Source organism: Girardinichthys multiradiatus, chromosome 12 (assembly GCF_021462225.1).
Source record: "Girardinichthys multiradiatus isolate DD_20200921_A chromosome 12, DD_fGirMul_XY1, whole genome shotgun sequence".
Lineage (NCBI taxonomy): Eukaryota > Metazoa > Chordata > Actinopteri > Cyprinodontiformes > Goodeidae > Girardinichthys > Girardinichthys multiradiatus.
In genome coordinates this window covers 4,434,296-4,456,969 of record NC_061805.1, presented here as the reverse complement: position 1 = coordinate 4,456,969, position 22,674 = coordinate 4,434,296, and the positions used below count along the sequence as shown (strand labels likewise).

The 22,674-nt window shown below is 40.7% G+C and overlaps 1 protein-coding gene across 1 annotated transcript in view; it reads right to left on the bottom strand.

Annotated features, from left to right (window-relative positions):
• Nucleotides 1-22,367, bottom strand: part of LOC124877713 (tenascin-like) — a 253,511-nt gene extending 231,144 nt beyond the window's left edge. The window contains exon 1 of the mRNA XM_047381138.1: nucleotides 22,286-22,367. The gene's annotated coding sequence lies outside the window, so the exon portion shown is untranslated. The remainder of the gene's footprint in view (nucleotides 1-22,285) is intronic.
• Between the last annotated feature and the right edge of the window lie 307 nt (nucleotides 22,368-22,674).

Genomic DNA, 22,674 nt, shown 5'->3' with positions numbered 1-22,674 from the left:
GACATTTCTGAATAAAAATGTTTTTTATGTCATGATTTGTGGGTGTTTTGGGTTTTGTTTGGTTTAATTTATTCTTATTTCCAGTTTGGTTTTGATCCTGCTTCTGTTTATTATTTTCCTGGTTGTGTTGGTTTTTTTTCTAGTTTATGTTCTGTATATTAGGTCTTCTTCCGATTAGTTTGTATCATTGGATTTCTGTTTTGCCCAGTCACGTTTTGTTCTCCCTGCTTCTTTCAGCCACAGTAATTAACTTCATTCAGTCCACCTGCACTAAAGCAATCAGTCTACCAGTTTCACCTACACCATGCTCTTCATATTCACTGCCTTGTTGTTTACTCCTCGCAGAAACATTGTCAAGTTCTTCGTTTATGCCAAGCCGGTTCTACCTATGGTCATGTCAAGTCTGTTCTGTCTCTGTTCATCCACGCCTGCATCTGCAACCATCTACCTGCCTGCCATATTCTTTTTTATTATTAAATCTTTTACTCACACTACGCTGCTTCCTGCTCATCTGCATTCTGACGTCCACTTCCAAGACCAAAACCTGACAGAATTTATTCGCCTCATATGGACCTCGGGGACCAAAAACAAGATAACAACAGGGTGGATCTGTTCACTTACCTGTGTCGAGAGGCGGAGAAAACACTGTGCCATTCTGTGGGCCTGCCAGTACCGCGGTTGGCTTATGATGACTCCAGGATGGCGTTTCTATGTCCGGGGACAGGTCCCCTTAGTCTTCGTTCCTCTTCTCCTCTTCTTCATCCAGCAGCAAAGCCGACTTCTTTAGGTTTGCAGCTGCTCTGCCTGTGCCATCCCAGCCTTTATTACCGGGGCAACGCCAGACTAGCTGGAAGAGCAGCTAAAGATGAATGCTCTTAAGCTCAAGCTTTTTAGAAAGACCATTCTGCTGCACCCTTCTGAACTAAAAGAGAAAGTCAGGGAGCTGGAGAAGAATTATCGGACAGCAGTAAGGCAGTTTTAATGACCACCTCCATCTGCCTCATGCCTCTAGAGTGGTGCTGTAGCTCAGCCCATGCCATGCCTCCAGAGCGCTCCTGTAGTTCAGCCCTCGTCAGGTCACCAGAGCGCTGCTGCAGCTCAGCCCACGTCAGGTCTCTAGAGCACTGCTGCACAACCCAAGCCTGACTCAACCTCCTCCACATGCCACAGAGGGCGTCGTAAGAGGGACACCTTGGCTCCAGTCATCAGGGGTCCAGCCGATGCCTCTGCTCCAGTCATTGGGGGTCCGGCCGACACCTTCGGCTCCAGTCATCAGGGGTCCGGCCGACGCCTTGGGCCCTGCTTTCACAACTGAGTGTCAAATCGATGCCCTAGCTGCTGCTCCAGCTTCTTTTACAACCAAGATGGCACTGACGATGGCAGCCTCGGAGCTTCGCTCTTTCTTGTTTTTTTATTTTGTGTGTTTTTATGTTTTTCGAGCCACAGTACTGTGGTGTCGGACCTCAATCCTGTGGTCTCATTCAGTAGAGAGGAACTTCTCAACATCAGAGAGTCCTCTCTTGGGATTTTTTCACCATCTTTCATTGATCCGAGGTTCACTGAGCTCCTGGCAAGCGGAGATGCGGCACTATACGGGATATTGCGCCGAAAGCATCGGAGGGGAAACCGTGCTGGTGCGTTGGCAAAACTCCGCAAACTAGGACTTCGCACACCACTGTCTTCAATCCACCAGGCAAATGTCCGCTCTCTAAACAACAAGATGGACGAGCTGCTTCTTCTCACCGGTAAAAACACAGACCTCCGTGGATCAGCGGTTCTCTGCTTCACCGAGGCATGGCTGAGTGAAAACATCCCGGACCGCGCACTGCTGATGCCGGACTTCCAGCTGTTCAGAGCGGATCGCAGCGCGGAGCTATTGGGGAAGAGGCGAGGAGGCGGAATCTGCTTTTATATAAATGAAGGTTAGTGCAGAGATGTAAAAGTGCTGGGGAAAACATGTAGTCTGGATCTGGAGTCATTTTCCATAATCTGTAAACTGTTTTATTCACCGAGAGAGTTTTCCTCGTTTACAATAATTGGCTCATATTTTCCACCACATGGCTGCCCTTCTGCTGCGGAAAAACATCTTGCTGAGCTTATTACAGACATGGAGAAAAAATACACGGACTCTTTCATCATAATACTGGGAGATTTTAACAGAGCAAACCTCTCCCATGAACTCCCCAAATACAGACAGCATATTAAGTGTCCCACCAGAGACAAAAACACATTGGACCATTGTTACACAACTTTAAAGGACTCATATCATGCTGTTACCAGGGCTGCTCTGGGTTTTTCAGATCATTCTTTTATCCACCTCATCCCAACCTACAGACAGAGACTAAGAACTTCCAAACCCAAGGTTCACACTGTTAAGAAGTGGACTGAGGAATCAAAGCAGATGCTACAGGCCTGCTTTGAATGCACAGACTGGACTGTTTTTGAAACCTCAGCCACAGACCTAAACCAACTAACTGATGTGGTGACATCATACATCAGTTTCTGTGAGGACATGTGTGTGCACACCAAGACCTTCTGCACCTTTGGGAATAACAATCCACGGTTTACTCCACACCTCAGGAATCTTCGCAGGGAAAAGGAAGAAGCTCACAGCAGTGGAGATTGGGCGTGGTACAGGCAGGCCAGGAACAGACTAACAAAGGAGATCAAAGCAGCCAAGAGAAGCTACAGTGAGAAGCTTAAGAACAGCCTTTCTACTGGTTACACTTCAGCTGTATGGACCAGTCTGAGAAACCTGACTGCCTATAGGAGCCCCCCCCCCCACACATCCTGAACAGAGTCGTCTCCTGGCCAACCATCTGAATGGCTTCTACTGCAGACATGACAAGAGGCCATTCACACCTCAAATCATCCCCTCCACATCCCATTCAGGAACAAATTTGACCCGTAAAACAACTAACCCCCTACCTTCAGATCCTCTGCCTGCACTAAAGATCTCCAAGGAAGATGTAAATAGGCTCTTTCAGCACATGAAAACAAAGAAAGCTGGAGGACCTGATAACGTCTCCCCATCATGCCTGAAAGCCTGTGCAAATCAACTCGCTCCGATCTTCACAAAGATCTTCAACAAATCACTGGAGAAATGTGATGTCCCCTCCTGCCTCAAACGATCCACCATCATCCCGGTACCCAAGAAACCCACCATCCTAGGATTAAATGACTACAGGCCTGTAGCCCTGACATCTGTGGTCATGAAATTCTTTGAGCGGCTGGTGTTGAAGCACCTGAAAGACATCACAGACCCCCTGCTGGACCCCCTGCAATTTGTTTACTGAGCAAACAGGTCAGCAGATGATGCTGTTAACTTAGGTCTACACTTCCTCCTGCAACACTTCGACCGTCCAGGGACATACGCCAGGATCCTGTTTGTAGACTTCAGCTCGGCCTTTAACACCATCATACCAGACATCCTCCACCAGAAGCTCACCCAGCTCAACGTCCCAGCCTCCACCTGTCAGTGGTTCAACAGCTTCCTGACGGACTGACAGCAGCAGGTGAGACTGGGGAGCATCTTCTTCCGAACCAGATCAATAAGTACTGGTGTCCCCCAGGGATGTGTTCTATCCCCACTCCTCTTCTCCCTGTACACAAATGACTGCACCTCATCAGACTCGTCGGTGAAACTCCTTAAGTTTGCAGACGACACCATTGTCATTGGAATGATCCAGGACGTCATGAGTCTGCATACAGACAGCAGGTGGATTGGCTGGTACACTGGTGCAGTTACCACTTCCTGAGGCAACTCAAAAAGTTCAACTTTCCACAGGAGCTGCTGGTCATCTTCTACACTGCCATCATTCAGTCTGTCCTGTCTTCATCCATCTCAGTGTGGTGTGGCTCATCCACAAAACAGGACAGGTGCAGACTGCAACGAATAATCAGGAATGCAAAGAGAATAATCAGGGCTGACCTTCCCTCCATCCAGGACTTATACAGGTCTAGGATCAGGAGAAGAGCTGCTAAAATCTCTGCAGACCCCACGCACCCTGCACATAAAATGTTCAGAGTTTTACCTTCAGCCCGCCGCTACAGATCACTGTTCGCTAAAATCAGCCGCCACAGAAACAGTTTCTTCCCCCAGGCTGTTTCTCTGTTGAACATTCAAAACAACAGCATACAGATGTGGCAAATGCACCTTTTTATTATATATGTGTATATTGTACATTGTAAATATGTATATTCTGTAATGCAAAAACAAAACCAAAGAGCAAAGTGTACCGGAGTCAAATTCCTTGTTTGTATGTACGAACTTGGCAATAAAGCTGATTCTGATTCTGATTCTGAAGGGCAGCCGGACGCCTCTGGAAGAGCGGAAGACGTCCATACCCCAACTCTTTGTCCAAAGGCCTTCCAGGGGTTAAAGGAGAGACTGGTTCTTGCTCTGGTCGCTGAACCCAGTGACGAAGTGTTCGAGGGCAAACCGCTATCTGATCCTGTTCCTGAGCGGTTTGAGAACAAATTGTTGCCTGATCCTGGTCTTGCCTCCGAGGGTCCTGCCGGCACTGCTTCTGCCTCCGAGGGTTCGCCAGGTGCTGTGTCAGTAAAGATGTGTCTGCATGTCCTCGCCTTTGTTGCTGCCACCGGCCGCCTCTGTCTCTATGCTTCTGTCTCTATGCCTCTGTCAGCTTCCACGTCTTCGGCGACATCACCGGCCGCCCAGGCTTTTGAGTTGCGGGTTTTAGCTCCCACCTGAACTTTGTGCCTGCACGGGACTGCCTCCTGGTTGCCCACCTGAACGTTGTGCCTGCACAGGATGGCCTCCTGGTCACCCGCCTGAACTTTGTGCCTGCAAGGGATGGCCTCCTGGTCGCCCGCCTAAACTTTGTGCCCGCAAGGGACAACCTTCTGGTCACTGGCCTGAACTCTGTGTTTTTGATTTTGTTTCTTCTTTTACTCACACTGCTCTGCTTCCTGCTCGTCTGCATTCTGGGATCCACTTTCAAGACCAAAATCGGACACTAGTTGTTTCTTAAGAGTCTGTGCAGGATAGGAAGAGCGGGAGACGCTCCACAGCCTCGGAGACACTGCATAAAAAGCACTGTCTACACGGGTTTTAAAACAGGTTTATGGTACCACAAACACCATTGGACCCGAAGACCTCAGAGTCCTAGACAATGATAGAGGATCCAAAAGGTGCAGAATGTATTTAGGGGCCTGACCGTGGATAGCCCTGAAGGTTAAAATAAAAATTTTAAAATTAATTCTGAAGTGAACAGGGAGTCAGTGCAGGGAGGAAGAACATGAGTGATGTGTGCTCTTCTGTCAACAGCTTCACTGCAGCGTTCTGCACAGACTGAAGGCAAACCAAGGAGGTTTTATTCAAACAAGTAAAAAGACTGTTACAATAGTCTAAATGGGAGGAAATAAAAGCATGAACAACCATCTCTAGTTCAGTCTTTGCACAAACGATCTAAACTTAGAAATGTTCCTTAAATGATAAAAATGGTTACAAACTAGCATTTTACAGTGATTGTCAAAAGACAAAGAATTGTCAGAGATGACACCCAGATATTTGATACTACTTTTCACAGTAGGAGCTAAAGAAGCAAGATGCTGCCTTTAAATTGAAGAAGTTTAATCATCAGGGTAAATAATAAGAGGTCTCTTTTTTTTGGCTTTAACTATAGATAATTGTTGTACAACCATCGTTTGATTTCTGACAGACAGTTACTAAGTTTAGACAGTTTGTAAAATGCTCGAAAGAGCAACAACTGTATATAATCAGCATACAGATGATGTCACCCATTTTTATAGCATTTTAGGATGTCCCCCAAGGCATATAGAGACAATAAAAAGGAGATTGAGCCCAAAACTGAACCTTGAGGTACCCCACAAGACAGTAGTGCACTATCTGATTAAAACTGGTTCATCAAAACAGTAAAATACCTTTCTGATAAGTAAGAAGTGAACCAGTTTAACACAGTTCCAGAAATGCCAAACAAGTCCCTCAGTGTGTTAATAAGAACACTGTGATCCACGGTGTCAAAGGCTGATGTCAAGTCCAATAAAACCATTACAGAATAATGAAAGTCAGCTGCCATCAGCATGTCACTTGACATGTCACTTGGACTTGCATCTTCAAGAGCAGCATTGCTGACAGCTCCACAGCAGGAGTTGAGGAAACACTGAAACGTGGGCTGGCAGATTGTATGAAAGTTTACCATTTGATCTTCTGCAGATCCTTGGTTATTAATCATGCAAGATAGGAGGAGGAAAACGGTGATTTCCTAGAGTTAAACTGATTAAAATCGTAGTATAAAGATGTGACAGGAGCAAGAGAGAAAACAGAATTTGGCAATTTGTTGAACACAAATTTTAACTCAAACAGGCTCTTCATCAGCTAACCAAAGGTTGAAGCCTTTAAATATAAAAAAACTAAACTGGTAAGAAGCTGATAGCCCAACCATTCTTGGTGGTCACTACAGAAATACATTTAGACATACTTGATACAAGTGTTTCTACTAGGCTGGTGAGAAAGCTTCTCCAGCTAGTAAAATTGGCTTCATAAAGAGTATCCACAGTCTAAAAACTGAAGTTTGCTTTTGTAAATCTCCCCCAGTGTTGTCCTTCTGAAACACCCCCTCATCATCACACAGATGGGAAACCTCAGTCAAAAGGCTTGACTCCTTGCACAACCTGCAGCTTCATTGTTCCACTGAAGGAAAAACCTCCTCAGAAAATGGATGAACCTCCTTCACTGTGCTGTATAGAAAACATCTCCAGTAGGACGTTCTTATCCTGCCGGTAAAAGCAGAAACAATCAAGACCGAACAGATTCAGGTTTTCTCGTCAGAGATTACAAGTTTCTTCCACCTTTTAATCTCTCTGCCGGTACCGCAGTCTGGAGCTCCCTTGCAAAGCCCAAATGGGCACGTGTACAATGTGTTAGGAGCATGCCCTTCAAAGACGTTTGCGGTTCTTTAAGATACTCTCTCACATATGCTTTCTTATGGTTACTGGGTTGGAGTCAGCATCAGTAAGGGCCTTTATTTGATAAACTTTCTGTGTCTTCATGGACATCCCACCGGGACGGTGTACCTGAAATTTTCTAGGTCTAACACTTGGCTTTTCTGACCCATAACAATCAACATCTTTTAAGAAACTGAAAAATGACTGTCTTACAGTGACCAATCTCAGCATCAATGGAGCAATGTTCTGCAATGTGTTTGCCATCAGGGAGTCATGACAGTAAATTACTTAATAATAATAAGACTTAAGAATAATAATAATGCAGCACAAAATGTGAATAATTGTAATCTTTTTTCTCAGGTTTGAGATTTTTTTGAGAGTGTATTTCAATATGTTATTTTGAGGATGTATGCATTGTGAGGGTGTTTAACTATGTTTAACAGTTGGGTTGCGTTGTTAGTTGCGAAGGGCAATACTTCACAGCAGCATTTGAGTTTTGCTTAGGCTCATAACTGTCAAGTAAATCAACAAATTTCAAAAATCCTGCACTGCTGAAGTTGAAGCTCCCAGTTTTATCTTCTGGCATGCCGTCTGGCATGTGCTATTGATTTACAAAGGAAACAATGTTTTATATGTACTCTGCAAAAGGATGTATGCTCTAATATGAACAGTACACATGTTTAGTGGGCCATATTTAGCTCAGCAGCCTGGACAAGAGTTAAACAATGCATTCTAGAGAGATGGGAGCAAAATAAATGACAAGGTTTGTTCTGTTTAATGAAAAGGACCTGATGGGAGATGAGCTCTGCTGGCAGATAAGTCTAGTGGCACAGAACTGCAACTTCTCAGAAAGTGGGGAGAAAGGGGTATAAAATTAGAGGTCTTGAACAGAATCCACTTTCTTTTACAGAGCAAACAGAGTAATTACACATCACATTGGTGATATTGAAGTTGTAACGTTTGCAGGAGACAGGTGAAACAAAATCCTACAAAACTGTAATTAAGCTCAGAGGAGGTTGCACCATAGTTACCTCCCACAATGTGACCCCAGGTTCCCTGGAGAGTGTGCGCACAAGGAAAGAGGAGCCTGAGAAAAAGTGTAGTGCAAGGTTCTTTTTTTAATTCTCCTATGTTTCTATTTTGTAAAAATTAATTGGTAGCCAGCAGCACTTGACTGAAGCAAGTTGCAACCTGTGCCCCAGCAGGTCTTTAGCTTAGACCAAGGAAAAGTGAGGGCTAGACGACCGGTAGGGTTTCTTCCAGCTTCCAGGGCCAACCCACCAGGGAGCAAAAGTCGTTGCATTGATTAGACAGCATTACATATCACAGTCTTCTACTCCCGTATTGAAATGACCCCCGTGATGATCTGCGGAGTGTGTCGTAGAGGGATTATGATAATTTTGCTCAATGCTGTGTGGAGACGGTGTGCTATTTTCTTCTGCATTAACGGGAATTTCGTTAAGTTCATTAACTAAATTTCTTATTTCATCCAGGGCAAGTCTGATTCGGTTATCCATTTTCTATGAACATAAGAAACAAAAATTAAAAAAAAACTAACCTACAGAAAAAACAAAAAACAAAAAAACAAAAACACAGTGATCAGTTCAGTTTAAAATCACCTTGATGTCACCAAAATGCTTCTTTAACAGAATCTGACATGCTGCCAGAAGCGTTAACGATGAGGCCTTATTACGAAGATTCCGTGAGGCTGTAGAGACTGTCTTCCTGCGCTGTCCGTTTCTGTGACCAATCTGTCCTACCATCAACGTTACCTCTGTAAGGAGAATGAACAAAAAATAAATAAATAGATAATAAATATATATATATATATATATATATTGAAATAATCACATTAAAGCTGAAAAAAAAAAAAAAAAAAAAAAAAAAAGGGGAATTAAAATTAATTCAGTATGTATGTATGAATTAAAACGTACCGTTCATTAAACCACTCACTAGCGTTGCTCGGGTTTGTAGCGCAAAGAGTCGCTGTCTTTTGGCCGGGGTTAAATATTCTGTAAAAACAGAAGACAATAAAAAGTTATCTTACGCTGCGCAGCACAGCGTTCATAAATAAAACGAAAATAGTTTTTAAAATACACAAGTTTTTTTTTTAATCTTACTCCGATTCTTTGCGGTAAAACCTCCAGATTTCACTTCTTGTTGGACTGAAACTGTGCCGTTCTGCTGAAAGCTGTCTTGATCTTTGAAAAGCGACCTTCTGGTGGGCGGATTTAATGTGGCATCTTTGGATGTATCTGTAAACAGGTTTATATGACATTTTTATTGAACTATGCTTAAAATACATATATATATATATATTGTTTTTATTTAATTTTTATTTCCTTACCTTGCTCCTGCTCGACAACTATGTCTTCCACAGAGCTCTCAGTCGAATCTGTAAACAGTTTTATCTGAGGTTTAAAACAAAAGTCTCTAATAACACATAAATAAAATACATTCACTCTCAAAGAAAAACAGTTAGTTCTTAGGACTTACTTTCTGGAGGTGCCGGTAACTTATCCGGTGTGTCTTCAGGGGAAATGATGATAATTGGCGGAGGAGTATTCAAAGAATCTGTCGTAATTTCTGTGTTAGAAGAAAGTTCAGATGTAGTTGGGAGTTTTTCTTGTTTGGAAATAATTCGCCTTCTTAATTTGGAGTGTGGATTCCAGCCGCTGAACCCTCCAACTTGATCATTCGGGTTTACCTCTCTCATCAAATCTATAAATTGAAACATTGTCAAGGGTTAACTATAATATATATATATATATATATATATATTTTATTGCATTTAACATTTACTTACCCTAATCTGATTGTGTCAAGATGAAATCATCAAGGTCATCAGCGGTGGGTTCTATGACAAAGAAACAAATATATATATATATATATATATATAAACAATATATATAAACAAAATTTGAGAACATTCACATGCATTTAATGATACTTACTTACTTACTTACATTTTAAGATGTCATTGTGCTTTTGTGAATTATCAGAAGAAGAAGCCACAATTTCCGGGTTTCCTGAAATATTTACCGACATTTTTTCTTGTCAGTACTGGTATTTTTCAATGTAACAAGTGTTATGGTTCAAAGACATTCAGCATTTGAAGACCCTGACACTGAGGTTAACCAATGAAACAGAGCCCCAACATTTACACACAGTATTTATACCAGAACATGACAGTGTTATCTCAACTGCAAAGACTATGTTTTTAAGACCAAAACCCTTCTTGAGTTCAAAGGTGATATGTTATCTAAGAAACAGACGTAACTGCCCCTTCCTGACATCGCCCCCTAACAGTTGTAACCCTGTAACTCTAAGATGAAAAAGTAAAATGTTTTAGAAAAGCTACAGGTAACTAAAATTATCATTCCTTTTTCCTAAAATGGAGTCTCTCATGATTCAAAAAACAAACACATCATTGCTAGTCAATTTGTAACTTGGAAACAGTATACTGATGTTCTTTTTTTTTCTGTTAATCTGATATTCGTCTTACCTATTTCAGCTGCCTATGTTTTTAAGACCAAAACCCTTCTTGAGTTCAAAGGTGATATGTTATCTAAGAAACAGACGTAACTGCCCCTTTCCTGACATCGCGCCTAACAGTTGTAACCCTGTAACTCTAAGATGAAAAAGTAAAACTGTTTTTTAGAAAAGCTACAGGTAACTTAAATTATCATTCCTTTTTTTTTTTTTTCCTAAAATGGAGTCTCTCATGATTCAAAAACAAACACATCATTGCTAGTCAATTTGTAACTTGGAAACAGTATACTGATGTTCTTTTTTTTTCTGTTAATCTGATATTCGTCTTACCTATTTTCAGCTGCTTTTCCAGTATGTTGACGCAGAAGCTGAAGGTTTTTCTCGTTCCATCGATGTAGTGAAGCACAATTTTTTTTTTATTTACTTTTTTAGGTCTTTTCTATTTTGAACGGATTTAGACTGGCTCATATATTCAACAAATAGGTCCTGCTGTAAAGCAAAATTAACTTACAATTCTGTCAGGTTACACAGTTCCTTTATTAGGATTTCATGTGATAGGTCAACATTAAGTTGATTATACCTTTAAAAATATAAAAGGATGCATGTCTTTTTTTTGTTTGTTTGTTTTGTTTTTTAGATGTATTAACGCCTGAAAAAACATACAGATTATTAATAACACCCTTAAACACACCCCTGTGTGTTTTAATTGGCTCATTTAAGGCCTTCCCCGTAACACCCTTAAACACACCCCTGTGTTTTAATTGACTCATTTAAGGTATCGCCCCTAATGACGACAACCAATCAACATCCACTGTTACGCCCCTTGGACACACCCCCCTGCCCACATGGCAACCACATGGCGCCCACACGGCCCCCACCGGAAGTCCCGCCCTCACCGGAAGTCCCGCCCACCTGTCAAAATGTTTGATGGAAGGGTGCACTTAAATTCTCTCTAACGGGATAATGCAGCATGTCACAAAGCTTAAATCCTCTCAAACCGATTTCTTAAACATGACAATGAGTTCAGTCGACTGCAGTGGCTCCAGAGTCACCACAGTTATGTCCAATACAGCGCCGTTGTAAAAACTCCTGCAGCAGGATGTGATGCTGTCATGTAAATATGGACCAAAATCACTGAGAAATATTTTGGACACCTTATTCAACCCAGTCATCAAAGAATTACAAACAGAGAAACACTGTCTGCTTGGTAGCACAATGTCAAGAGCTGTTTATTGATAGTTGTGCTTTTTTAAATAAACATCTAAACTCACACATTTTTACATATTATTGAGGTACAAAATTCTTAATGAATGTATTATACCCATAAGAGTTAAAACGTCACCCCACAAACTAGTGGAAAGTTTCTGAAAAGATGCCATTGTGAATTTGAGGGACAGGAGTAAACAAGGTCAATTTTATTTACGTAACAAACGTGTAACCAATATTGGTCTAATCTTCTATATTTTTCTCCAGAGGATCACTCATATAAATGTCTCACCTTTTTAAAACCAATAAATTTTGTGCAATTGTAAAATTCGGCTGTTAAGCTGAGGCTCATTGCACAGTGATGTACCTGACGATCATCTTTGTCTAAAGTCTCAGCTGAAATCATAAGCTAAAAGCCAAGTCATTAGTCATCAGTTATTTTGAGCATACGAGTCAAGAAGCACCTTTTTTTTCACTGGAGGTATTTTTTATAGAAAGTGCATCTTTTTAGAAACCATACTGAACTTGAATAACCTGAGACGATGGTAGCTCACTGAGTTGTCTGAGGCAATAAAAAAAAAAGCGATATTGTCAGCAATTAGGTCCATCTTAAGTACAGATCTGGGTCTCTTAAACACTACTGCAGCGGACATCTTACACACCATGCCTTGAGGTTAAAGTGAGAGACTTGAGCTTAAAACCTGAGGACCTGCAAAGCCATTGAAGTTTCAAAATGGTTGAGGTAAGAAATGTAAGGCCAGTGTAATAAATATTTTACAGTCAGTCAGTTTCTTTATCTTTCAAACACTGCCTATGCTTCACAAGTATTCCGTTTCCCCTGTGCCTTACGAAGCTTGCGAGCACCTTGACTATTTGCAACAAAATATTTGATGGTTCTTGATCATGTCCCAACATCTTAGTAGTTTCAGGAGTACTGCATTCCTCTCGGAGACCTTTGGTAATTGTTGACTTTTCAGAGTCAGTTCTTTTTTGGCCCATTTTGCCTAAAGAAAAGAAGATGCCTAATATTTAAAGGGGGGAGGACAAGTATTTGCTTCTGCCGCTGTTTCTGGTTCAAAAGTGGCTTGACCTGGGGAATGCGGCACCTGTAGCCCATTTCCTGCACACGCCTGTGCACGGTGGCTCTGGATGTTTCTACTCCAGACTCACTCCACTGCTTCCGCAGGTCCCCCAAGGTCTGGAATCGGCCCTTCTCCACAATTTTCCTCAGGGTCCGGTCACCTCTTCTCGTTGTGCAGCGTTTTCTGCCACACTTTTTCCTTCCCACAGACTTCCCACTGAGGTGCCTTGATACAGCACTCTGGGAACAGCCTATTCGTTCAGAAATGTCTTTCTGTGTCTTACCCTCTTGCTTGAGGGTGTCAATAGTGGCCTTCTGGACAGCAGTCAGGTCGGCAGTCTTACCCATGATTGGGGTTTTGAGTGATGAACCAGGCTGGGAGTTTTAAAGGCCTCAGGAATCTTTTGCGGGTGTTTAGAGTTAACTCGTTGATTCAGATGATTAGGTTCATAGCTCGTTTAGAGACACTTTTAATGATATGCTAATTTTGTGAGATAGGAATTTTGGGTTTTCATGAGCTGTATGCCAAAATCATCCGTATTAAGACAATAAAAGACCTGAAATATTTCAGTTAGTGTGCAATAAATCTAAAATATATGAATGTTAAATTTTCATCATGACATTATGGAAAATAATGAACTTTATCTCAATATGCTAATATTTTGAGAAGGACCTGTATAGCTAAAGCTAACAGCAGTAATGGAGTTAGTGTCATCTGAAAACCCTGAAAACTGTCTAAATGAGTTGAGTAGATATTTTATGTCCTATTTTACCAATTAAAAACACATTCCCCTACTTTATACCACCCTCCACATACTGTGATCTGGGTGGACAGATGCTTGGATTATGTAGTAGTTATATCAGCTGAGCAGATCATCTACCAGTACAGTCAAGGGCTTTCTCACAAATAAACACAATTATAAAAGTAAACAAATCAAACATATGGCTGTAATAACCAGAGGGTATATGCAACTCTGATTTGGAGGTTTGCCAGTAATTGTTTCTGCACTAAAGAGCTTTCTATCAACTTCCTTTCTTTGTCTTTATTGCTGGATTCTTAATAATCCTTAGTGTGTATTCAAGTAGACAACTTTTCAGAATTAAAAATTTTTACATTCACTTCTCAGATTTTGAAGGAATTTTGCTCTTTGCTTAAATTCAGTACTGTGATTGCCTCCTATGCCAACTAGAGGGAGACAGAGGGGTGAAACTGCTGCTCGTAAAGTCATGCTGCAATGGGCCAGTTTGACATGGGTCAGTTATATTTTAATGTCAGTCTAGTTAAACAGGTGTGGACAAACCTTACACAAAAAGTTGTTTTCCATCTTCACAAACTTAGCACTTAGCTTTAAACCTCGTCAAATTTAATAACTAGTGCTTAAGATGTGTTTTTAAGAGCAGGTAACATGAGACAGGAGCTGCAGCATTCTTTCTCACTGTGAACTTCATTGTAAGATACTTGGAGTGTAAAACCCATTAGTTAGATCAATGAAATGAAGAGTGTGTAATAAAATATACTTTTGCTTGCTGTGCACGTAAAAATTGTTCAACATGGATTCTGCTAAACACGGCCACACAGCTTGCTGGGAATGTGGCTAGCAAAGTCACATTCAGCAGACAGTCAACATTTATCAGGAGTTCATCATGGACCCGATACTGATAATTTAAAATGCCTATATTAGTACACCAAGGCAGATGCTTGGGATTGGATCAATACAAACCAGCTGTAAACTAATATTATGACAGCTTTGCGATTTTGAATATTATTTATTGCACTAGCAATGTGATATATAATAACAATTAAAGTAATCAAGCTGCAAGCAGCATTGAAGACCCTCGCAGCTCAGCGCATTTCGGTCTGTGCAGCGACCACGGGAACCTGGCATCACTACCTGCACCCCACCGACAAGGCTTGATTCAACATGTTGCCACTAAATGGCACTGTGAGCAACATGTCATATGATGTTCGGTCATGCAGAGTTGTGGTCTTGTGAGAAGCATTTAAAATTTGGGGGAAATCTGACCTTCCAGAGAGAACCTGCACTCAGTTGTTTATTAGTGGGCGGAGCTGAAATGATGTCATGAACTGAATGTGGCAACATGTTCAGCATTGATCCCTGATGATGTATACTACATTTCACTTGGATCCGATGATGTATGAGGGAGATAGAGCACTTGAAATTTCCTATGGGGCGCTGTTGAGCCAAATTCCAATGTAATCCAATAGAGCTGTTTGGGGGCTGACAAAGATCAACCATATTGAGTTTGGAGTAAATCGGGCCATGCATGTGAAATTTAGAGCCAAACGTATGGCCATGGCGTGACATCAAAGTTCGCCATGCCATCATAGCCACACTCTCCAGCTAAATCAGTCAGTACTGGCGACTGTCTTAGACCATCATGTTATCTGTTACTTGGGACAGTTTCACATTGATTAGGTGAAGAACATCAAAAATTGACTCTCTAAAGGAAAAAGTGACACTCTTATAAGGTTTCAGGTCTCTGTGACTTTTCTTGTAGGAACTATATGAATTTCGTCTTTTATGGCGAGAAGTCATATTTTGAGGTTTGGCCACGCTCACATGCTTTCATGTATCAAAAGGCTTTTGATAAATTTTGATCCGTGCCTGTGTACTGAGTGATTTTCAAGTCTCTAAGTCAAAAGCTGTAAAAGGAGTTCGCTCAGATATGCGGCTAGAAACGTCCGAAACAAGGTCAAAGTGTCAACTTCAATCCAAAATGGCCAACTTCCTGTTGGGTTTGGACCAACGCCCCAAGAGACTTTTTTGTAGGTCCGGAGAAGTTACATATGTGTACCAAATTTCAGATTCCTTGGTCAAAGCATGGCTTGGGGCTGATTTTTTTAATTTTCTAGGGGGGGCTGTGGACGAATTAGGCCACGCCCACCAAATATGTCATCAGATGTCTGTTGGGGACAGGACTAGGATCAATCACATTGAATATGGTGCAGATCAGATGATGTATGTGGAAATTAGAGCCATACATATGGTCATGGCGTGACGTCCAACTTCGCCGCGCCACCACGGCCACGCCCTTTAATGAAAAGTCACTGTGCTTCAAACGAAGTTAGACCCACTAGTTATCTGTCACCTGACACAGTTTGAAGCGGATTGAATCTAGACAAGCAGATAGCGACTTCTCCCAGTAAAAAAAAGTGAATTCCTGTTCTCAGGGGGCGTGGCTTTGATGATGTCAGCATCTGACCCCATAGGATCGTCGGGAACCCAAAGGTCCTCCTTCATGCCAACTTCATGTGATTTGGCGTTTCTTTGGGAAAGTTATTGCATTTTTTCACTTTGGGTGCGAACAACATTTTCGTGCCCCGGCCACGCCCACTAAACAAGGCCGAAAACTCACGATTTCGATAACTTTTAATCCCCCATGCCTTAACTGCATATTGACCAAATATGAAGCTCAAAATCCCTAGGAGGAGTTCGTTAAAGTTCGAGATGAGTAAAAGTGAAAATCTTGGGCCTTTGACCCAAAATGGCTGAGTTCCTGTGCATTTTAGGGCATACCCCCAAGATACTTTTTTTCTTGGTTTGAGGAGCTCTACCTGTGTGCCAAATTTCAGATCTCTACGATGTACGGTTTGGCCTATCTCTGTTTGGGGGCGTGAATAAGAGATTACGTCACAACCACTGACGACGACATTAAAGAACAAAAATTTCACGGGACAATTTTGGGTAAAATCCTGTGCATCTAGGGGCTTGGCAAAGTCCCCAAATTGCCCTGCAAAGAGGCTAGGAAAAAAGAATAAATCCTACGACTCCAATAGACCCTTGCAGGCCTTTCTGCTCGGGCCTAAAGAATAAGAAATCCTACAATTACAATAGGCAAACACAAATTAAAGAGTACATAAGTGATGTTATTTGGGCTAATTACCTCTACGACTTGTCTGACAGAAAAGTTAGAAGTGACAGCATGCAATATTCTGCAGCTTCATTGCATTCTACATTCTTGTCGCTCCTGTAGCTGCCAAGACATTTGGAGGCTCCGACTCTATGACAACAAAATTAGGGTGCAATTATGCTCTGTTTAATCTGTTAGTTCTGATGATTTGGTTTTTAACTTGCTAAGTGTAAATCAAAGAAGAAGCCATTATAAAAATGTTTAAGTTGAATATCAGGTTTCTGTGTGTGTGTGTGTGTGTGTGTGTGTGTGTGTGTGTGTGTGTGTGTGTGTGTGTGTGTGTGTGTGTGTGTGTAAAAGCTGAAGGCCCTGTGGCCACACAGCAGTCACCAGACAGGCGCTTCAGAAGGGAAATGTTGCAACTCTTTTCTGCTTAAAGTACTAAAAGCTTGCCCCACATCCACATCATACTGTATATCACATTTTACACATTTTATTCACTTCTGAAGCTGTGATCTTTTCATGTTGATCTTGTAAAAAAAAATGTTGAGTTTAAGGCTCTCAAAAAAGCGAATGTCACCTATGCACAACGCAGCTCATAAGTCTTAAAACAAAGCAACTTTACGTTCACCCTTCCTGTTTTCTGTTGATAGTCATATGTTGTTCTCTTGCTGTTAACATATATCCATTTAAATAGCTTGTCTCTGTTCTCTGCCAATCACACAATAAACCAAGTGGATTTTTTTCCAAAAGTACAGTTTCATTACATTTCTACTAGTTACTCTGGAGGCTTAGTGTTTTTGGTCAGTGAGTGTAGTAGTACTGACTTTCGAGTACCCCATTTTATGCGCACACACACTCTTACTCCTGAGATCAATTTACAGTTGAATTGGACAGGTTGTTGCTATGAAGCAAAACACTATAATTTCTTCTTGGTCGTCAGACAAATAATCCTTAGGTGTGTGTACTGCTTGTGAAGCACCTTAAGATTGCTGGATTGTCTTTCAGACAGGTTTAGAGACAGAGCATTTCAGCCTTTTTGTGTGCCTATTTTCTTGTTAATTTTACTCCTGGCAGCTTTTCCATGTTTTTTGTGCTTTGAAGCCTGAAGGTGATTATAGTTGATGATTATTGATTATTATTGGTAATTATGGAATGTTTCCGTTTTATCCATATATGTCGCCCACGGTTCCAAGCTAAGAGCCAGACCCCTGCATTGTGTTGTGAACTCTGGAGTCTAGATCTTCAGATGATCTGCTCTCACTGAGCATTTCTCTGCTTCTGTCACTCTAACACTCATTCACACACGGCTCAATGGATCTAGTTGAAATATGGAGTTCAGTTAAGCAAAGGAGGCTGCCATCAAATCAATTTTGAAGTGCTACTATTTTTCTCTTTTATTATAAATATAAATATTTTTTGACTGAGTCTGAATTTATGTTTTTTGGCTGTCCTGGCAGATTTACATGTTTCATGACAAATAGTTTACCAGAATTAATTTTGGAAATACAGCCAACATTAGTAGCATCAAAGATAATACAATACAGCCAAGCCTAAATAATGTTTGTCCACAGTGCTTCTCTGCAATTTATTGGGTCATTATAGTTAATTAGTTACCAACAAGCTTTAAATATATCCTGGATATTGCTGTGGAAACTTAATTAACAAAGACTGTGAAATCCAGTTTTCAATGGGATAAGGAGCATAGACGGCTGGTATCCAATCTAATAATGCTATATCCCAATTAGCTTATTTGGATTCCAGATAAGCAGGATAAGAGCTAATCTGTGCTTTCTGTGTCAGCAAAATGATAATGACTTAAACCCAATCCAACATGCAGTAGCTGCTTCACAGAACCACTATCATAAAGAAAGAAAGTATAATAGGTAAACCAGAAAGAAGCCTATGAACCAAAGCTTCATTCAACATTTAATTTCCCTTTGGGATTAATAAAGTATTTTTGAATTTGAATTGAACAGAATTGAATTCAGCTGGTTTATGTGGAGGAATAAATAATCCATTCATGGTTTCTACATAGATTTGATTGAATATTTTATCTGCTTGTGAAATCATATTTTAATTCAGTATTCTGTGGGTTAAGAATTAGATCGATTTAGGGTGGACATGTGTTCAGCAATGTTAACAAAGGGAGTCTTGTTGATGATGTACTTGTTTGCATGCATGGCTCAGTGATTGCTGATTTCTCAGTGATTCTATTTGTCACCTCACCTCTACAGTCAGCCATAATCCTGTTCCTAGACAGGCTGAAGCCAGATCAGCCCTGACTTTGGGCAGGAGGGACCCCAGTCTCCACAAATTAAGGTTTGTGGTCTGATGCTCAGACTTCCCAAGTGATTCCAGGTTATTTAGGAATTCATGCCTATTAGACCTTTTCACATTTTCTCTCTTTAAGACCACAAAGGTTGTTGTATTTTATTGGAGTTTTATGTTATAGAACAGGGGTCAGCAACCTTTACAATCTAAAGAGCCATTTATGCCCTCAGTGCAGCTAAAAAAAAACTCCATTAGAACCACATGTTACCTGACCTTTTGAAAAAAACATAAGAAAATGGATACAATTTTTTTTTATGGAATGTTAATATTTATGGAAAGTTATGTAAAAACTCAGGAGCTGCATGCTAAGTTGAACTATTTAATGATAAACAAAACTGCAGACTTACAGTGAAAACAGTGAGAAATAGGACAGGAACATGGGTAGAGACTCAGGCAAGAAACAGAAATGGACATGGAGGACACAATGCCACTTCCCTCACTCTACTGCATTCACGGTTCATACGAGGTTAGGGTTTGGGTAGAGTAATAGAGAAAGATTTATGATCTGAATGTTTTCATTTTATGAAGTTTGGTTTTGTTTGTGTGAAACTCAGCTATCTTAATGCTAGCAGGCTATCTGCAGCACACGTGCTCAGTTTTGTGCTCTGTGTTTGTGTGTTTTTAAAGTTAAGACAAACTTTACTTGAAGGGTGATTTTAAACACAGAAGATTGATCATAATGCGCCGTCCGCGCTTATGCATTTTAACCCTTTTTTTTAATGGTATTTTAAAGGTGTGTGTTTGATTCTGGTGCTAAGCTATCAGTTTCTTTTGTTAGCTTTAACTGCTAACAGCTAAGGACACATGCTTGTTGCTAAAGAATATTTACCCAGAAAGGTTGTTAGTTTTCAGTCCAGTAAATAATATTTCCCTAACATTAATTTTACTAAATTTGATAGCTAAGTAAACACCATTAAGCCCCATTTCTCCAGAAAGATTTGGCTCTTTTCCAAAATATTTCCTTAAATATTTTACCATTTCCTTAGTAATATTTCTTATATTATTTTAATAAATAAAGGCAGCTAATGAGACACCGTTGAGAATTAGTCAGTCAGAAGGTTGTTTTTATTCAGTAGATCATTCTTTAAAACATTATTTTATTAAAATATTTTATCTGATCTTGCACTGTGAATGGTTGTCTAAAGGTATGCTGATTATAGCCTAAGTTGGTTCCAAGACTAACTTAACTTAATTTCCAGATTCTTCAACATAATCCTTGGTTTTCAGTTTAGTTGGATTGTTTTAGCATAGTGAAGAGTTTGTTGATTGAAATATGTTTGGCTTTGAGTTGACTTATTTTTGTTAATAAATTCTTATATTTTAAGAAATTGTGTGAATTCATTCCATGTGTGTGCAGAGTTTTGCTGTTCAATAATGTCAGAGCTTGGCTCACCCTTTTCATTTTGTCCTATTATGATTGCCTTACTGGGCTGGTATTAACAGGACAACCCTTAACAGACCAAAATAATATTTGATTAAATATTAAATTATTAATATTAAATACTATTCTCAGATTCATGGTCACAACAGATGCAGCTGTCTGTCATTGAAAACCCATTCCATGAAGTTCTCTCTTGAGCTAATCTCAGTGCTACATGAAGCTGGGAAGTCAGTAGCAATTAATTCTGCAGCAAGTTGGGGATCTGTGTGCAGTATTTGCAGTATGTCCCTCAGCACTCACTGATCAAGCTCTGTGATTTTACATGGCCAACCACTTTGTGACTGATATGTTGTTCTCCACTTAGTTATAATCCTATTGTTTGTTAACTGTGGAATATTTAGTAGGAAGGACACTTCACAACTGGACTTATTGCTCTGGCCGCATCCGATCAAGTTGCCACACTAGAATTCACTGAGCTCCTGAGCTTAATCCATTCTTTCAAAGATGTATGTAGGATCAATCTGAATGTCTCGGAGCTGCGGTTTACACACCTGTAGCCATGGAAGGGATGGGAACACCTGGATTCAGTGTTTTGGAGGTGAGACCCAAAACATCTGAACATATGAGAATGGTGTAAACTACTGACTATATATGTTTTTCCTTTTATGAGAGACAAATGAGTAAACCATTAAACTGCAGAATCAAGGTCATAGCACACAACATAATTACATACTTTGATCATTCTTATTAGTCATATTTCCACATTAAGCATATACCGTGTACCTACAGTCTAAATGATTTGCCAGTCTCAAGGGTAAAACCCTGAGTCTGATTTAAAGTGTGTTCCTTCAGGGAGTCAGAGAAGATGTAAAAATCCAGAACATATACCATAGCTCCTATCAGTCCGATGCTGTTTAAAACGCTGAATCAATTTCACCTCCTGACATTTTGTTTGGGTTTTTTCTTATTGGATGCTGGGAGATAGGCAGCTGCAGTTTCTTGGATGGACAAGCCGAGTGTGTGAGTAGAATAAATTCATGAACACTAGGGCAAAAGAGCAAAACACAAACTGGTCCAACCAGTGCAGTTTCCATCAAGTCTAATTAAAACAGTTTGGATCTTTAAATGTATTTGAGGTAGCAAGGATGAAACGTGCTGCAGGTCAGATTACAGAGGTGATCCTTCTTTAACATGACACATATGGGGTGGGATTCAACATCGCTCCTGAGCATGCTCAGAATTTTGATCAAGCACTCCTGTCAGACCCCACCAGCTTCAGTTTAGCATAAATCTTCACCAAGTGATCATTTTTCTTCAAACGTTCCATCATGTGGTTGTCTTATCATGATCCACTGTTTAGGAAAAGCACTCAAAGATCAATAGCCAATACTGCAAGCAGAAAGTAAGGCATTCCATTGTCCACCATTATTAGATGGGCACATAAGCAAGACCCCAAAAACTCACTTTTCTGGTCCAGTCAGAGATTAGAGATTATATTTTATGCCATAGAGTTGTTGGAAATGAACTCAAATAAGTTGAATTAATACTTAAATCAATAACATCTCTGAATTAGGAACCTCATAGGGCTGCCTGTCAGCTTGATTAGATTTAAGAGGAAACTGGGTTGGTGAGTAAACACGAATGCATCAATATCACATGAGACTGCAGATTAAACTGTTTTTTTCTTTAATGTGTGTAAGCGATCTGGGTCAAATCCTCTAAAACTCTGTGATGAATAGCACCTTGTTTTCCCTTCATAGATTCAGCTGCTGCATGGAACATTAAAGAGAGAGACATACAGGAGTCAAAAGAAACAATTTGTGATAAAAGTCAAGTAATAAGAATATCCTTGAGCAGCAGTGCAACAGTGAAACCAGAGTTGACAGATGAAGAACTAGATGTCACAAAGAGCAATGCTGAAGCAATCCTGAAACAGGAAAGAGTTAGCGAGTATTCTAAAACCATAGTAAAAGGTGATAAAATTCTACCTTGTTTATGTGTCGCCGGAGCACTTCAGTAGCGCTGTTGGTGCTGGAGCTGCAGAGAGCTTGTTTTTCCCTCGTGAACTGAAGCAGATGTCAGCAGAGACACCTGCTCTGGCTCAGCCTCCTCCTCCGCTGCCTGCTATGCCCGGGTATCGGGGGTCACCAGCCTGCCCCAAAACACACATATCCCTCAGCCCCCTGGCATGCTATTGTCTTAAGTGCTGCTGCGGATTTGTGGACTCATTAAGACATTTTCACACATTTTGTGTCACCGTTATATGATCTGAGTTTAGGGTGACGTTTATAAAGTTAGATTTTAAAAAATTAGCGACACAGGTGTTGTCAGTGATGCAAAAACAAGTATGTGATTGCTTTGATAAAAAAATAACTAA